At 34.2% G+C, this 3,444-nt stretch overlaps 2 protein-coding genes across 3 annotated transcripts in view; both read right to left on the bottom strand.

Moving 5' to 3' along the window:
* LOC118740692 (troponin C-like) overlaps window positions 1–3,444 on the bottom strand; it is a 36,142-nt gene that overhangs the window by 29,765 nt on the left and 2,933 nt on the right. The window lies entirely within an intron of this gene.
* The window catches only part of LOC118740683 (bone morphogenetic protein receptor type-1B-like), a 740,115-nt gene that overhangs the window by 3,111 nt on the left and 733,560 nt on the right, over window positions 1–3,444 (bottom strand). The gene's annotated exons all lie outside the window — the stretch shown is intronic.

Here is a 3,444-nt window from a genome sequence, read left to right on the forward strand (position 1 = left end):
TCCGCCATCAGGTGTGGTGCCCTTCCATGGCATTTGCATGTTTGGTAGTTAATGATATTGGAAGTTCCAGAAAGATATGGTTTTCATTTGTTGCTTTACCTTACAGCGGCTCCATTCTGTTACTTATATGACTCTTCCATTAATTTGTACTTCACATTTCGCGCTTTCTATATACGCTACTGCCATCGATTGACCACAATAAATACACATCCGCAGGTGGTTTGGGCTTATCGTGGAGTATGGGTTGATATTCCGAGCCATTCACATAAAACGCTTTCTTTGCAGGGCATTGTCAGCTTATGTCTGCTTTTTGAGAAGCTTTTGCAAACGCATGAACCGCAGCTATGGTCGCACTTACGTGAACTGCAAATACAACCGTAAGTATATTTTAGAAATCTCATTATTTTATGCTTGATTCTTTATCTCATTTGATAGATTTGTATAGGGTAAATCATTGCTGAATTCTGAAAAGTTATATTCATAATTTTTCACTAAGCAATTACAAACATAGTGCTTATCATAACTATACGACACCCACATGTTGATAAGTTTTGATAAAAACAATTGGCTAAAGTCAACAGTATTTTGTAGCTACTTAAAACTTACAACTTAGAATTCAATGGCCTAAAACACTGGTAACCTAAAAATTTTCTAAAATAAATAGTCAAAATTTGTCAATATGTGGGTGTCATGTAATTATGATAAAAACTATACATATATCGAGATCGAAGCAATTTTTTCTATTCTTCGTGTGGTTGATGGGTTTTTTTAATTTCGGAATGAGGTTCATGGTTTGGCCCTTATCAAACTATTTGCCAAGGCCTTTGAATGTTTCAGCAACGATTTAAACACCTGAGCTTAAATTACATCGGTTCACGACACTATGGGACAGGAAGAGATCAAAGCTGTCCAAAATTCAAAATCGTATCGGATTGGCTTTAAACTTATCACTTATGGAGTCTGAAAATTTTCAAAAACTATTAAATCGCAACAGAGATCACCACGCAACGAACTTTTAGACCTTAGCTTTAAAAATTTATATAATTATTTTTGTTAAAAAGCATACTGAGAAACCACATATGATTTTGCGCCAAATAAGGGTTTGATTACTTTGAACAGATTTATTTTCATAGTTAATAAAATCCGAAAATAAAGATCTTAAATTATATGTTCCGCCTAATGAGATTTAAAAAAATTTCTACACAACACCATCCTGTGATCGGTCGAACAAATTTTCCACAAGCTACAGAGTGGCGTTATTTGAAATTTTATTATTGGGCTGAACGGTTTCTTGATGATAATTTCTAGACAATACCACTCTGTCAATAAAACAAACTTATGTTTAAGTATGTATGATTAAAAAATGCTATAAATAAAATAAAATAAATAGCCTAAACCCGCGGCTTCAACCGCTCGAACCGCCGAAATTCTAGTGATTCATAATATAATACGTAGATAATTTGAAACATGATGCAAAGACTGTAAGATATGAGTTTTATTTCAAAGTACTTCAATCTCACATTTTTAGTGTACATTGTATTTCTTCAGAAAGTTGGAATGTTACTACAGTTAAGGGATTAAATTTGGAAATTTTTTTGTTATGAGTATTTATATTAGTAAGGTACTCATTAAAAATTTTAACAAATTGTAGCATACATAGGGTTCCTGTGTTATAGCTGATTTTAAATTTCTCGGATGTGGGAGGTAGTGCATATGAGTCCGTTCAAAACCAATTTAGAACCAGTAAAAGTCAAATGCCGCTGTAAACTAAAATATATAGTTACGATCACTGAAATAGTAGTGCGCACTTGCGAGATGCATTATGCCCTTGATGTCGCATACTACGCGATATTGGAATCGAGTTTTTTTTTTTTTTTAATTATCATCTCTAGTGTATGATTTAACGCTATGCAAATTTCAAAGCGTTCAACAGCTACGGTTTCATTTTTTTTTAGAAGTAGCCCCTGTTGTGAACGGCATTTAAGGCGAGCAGTGAAATAGTAGCGCATAACAAATAAAGTCGCAAAATTTAACTTCAAATGCAAATATTTTAGTTTTTGGAATAAAAAGTAAGTTCAATGACTTGGTTTTTATATATATTTAGCCGGAATAGACATAACGCATTTTTGTAATTTTTAGTGGTACGAAGTCTGCACCGAGGTCACGAAAAACGTGAAATTATTAAAACCCTTATTAAAAATGGGGAAAACATATAAAGAAGTGGAAAAACTCGGTGGATGTTCACAGCCTCCATGATTCGAAATACGTTAACGTATCAAAATAAACCTGAAAACGGGGTGGTAAGCAGGAATTATCAACGACTATCATACGGCAATTATCAAATATTCGAAGACTCGTCCCACAATGTCAGCTTTAGAAATTTTGGATAACCTAAAGTTACCATGTAGTGTTCATACAGTAAAGAGACAGCTCCAAGAACACAAACTTTGGGCTAGAAGTCCACGTAAAGTATCGCTTTTGAAAAGAAATTCATGTTATGCTTCCATTCGCTAAAGAGGAAATGCCACTCAAATGGGTACTAGAGCAGGATAACGGCTCGAAACATACAAGTAAGCTGGAAAAATTGTGGTCTCGAGACAACGGAATTGAAGTCATAGAGTGGCCAGCTCAATTTCCTGACCTCAATCCTATAGAAAACATTTATACCAACCTTAAATAAGCCGTATGGGATCTAAAACCAAAAAATAACCACGAACTATGGGCCGCGCATGGCAGTCAATACCTCAGGAAAGATGTGAACGCCGTTCATGCTACCAAATACTAAGTAATTGTGCTAAATTTTAGTATTAATATTAACAATTTAATACAAATTTAAGACTTTTTGTTATGTACTACTATTTTTCTGCTTGCAGTAATTTCTATGAAAACACATCTTACGTGAATTAATTTTTGAAGTGAAACTTCTTTAGCGGCGGTTGCTTGGTTGGGAGTAAATTGGCAAATTTAGCGGAAATTGCACACGGAAATGGTGCAACGGAAATGATGCAACGGAAATGGTTGGGCCTGAAACAAGTACTTCTTATGTGTATGCACCGGAAATGATGCCACGGCAATGATGCAACGGAAATGGTGCAACGGAAATGGTTGGGGCTGAAACAAGTGCTTCTTGTGTATATGCATATGGCATTAATTTAACAAAAATTTGCTAATAAAAGGTTAAAGAATAACACTTAGAAAAAGACCAATACAAGAATGAAAGTAAATGTGAGTACGTACATAGGTAAAGAAAAGGATAAAGGCAAAGGTAAAAATAAAAACTAAAACAAAGATGCGTAAAGATATAGGCAAAAATGAAGACCAAGGTAAATTTAAACACTTTACTTATATATATAAGGGCAAAGGTGAAGGGGAATATGTAGATGAAAAAATGATAAACATAAATGTAGGATACCGAGTGGGTTTTCTGCTATAACTTTACTTTTA

Source organism: Rhagoletis pomonella, unplaced genomic scaffold (assembly GCF_013731165.1).
Source record: "Rhagoletis pomonella isolate Grant_MI unplaced genomic scaffold, Rhpom_1.0 Rhpom_scaffold_00006, whole genome shotgun sequence".
Lineage (NCBI taxonomy): Eukaryota > Metazoa > Arthropoda > Insecta > Diptera > Tephritidae > Rhagoletis > Rhagoletis pomonella.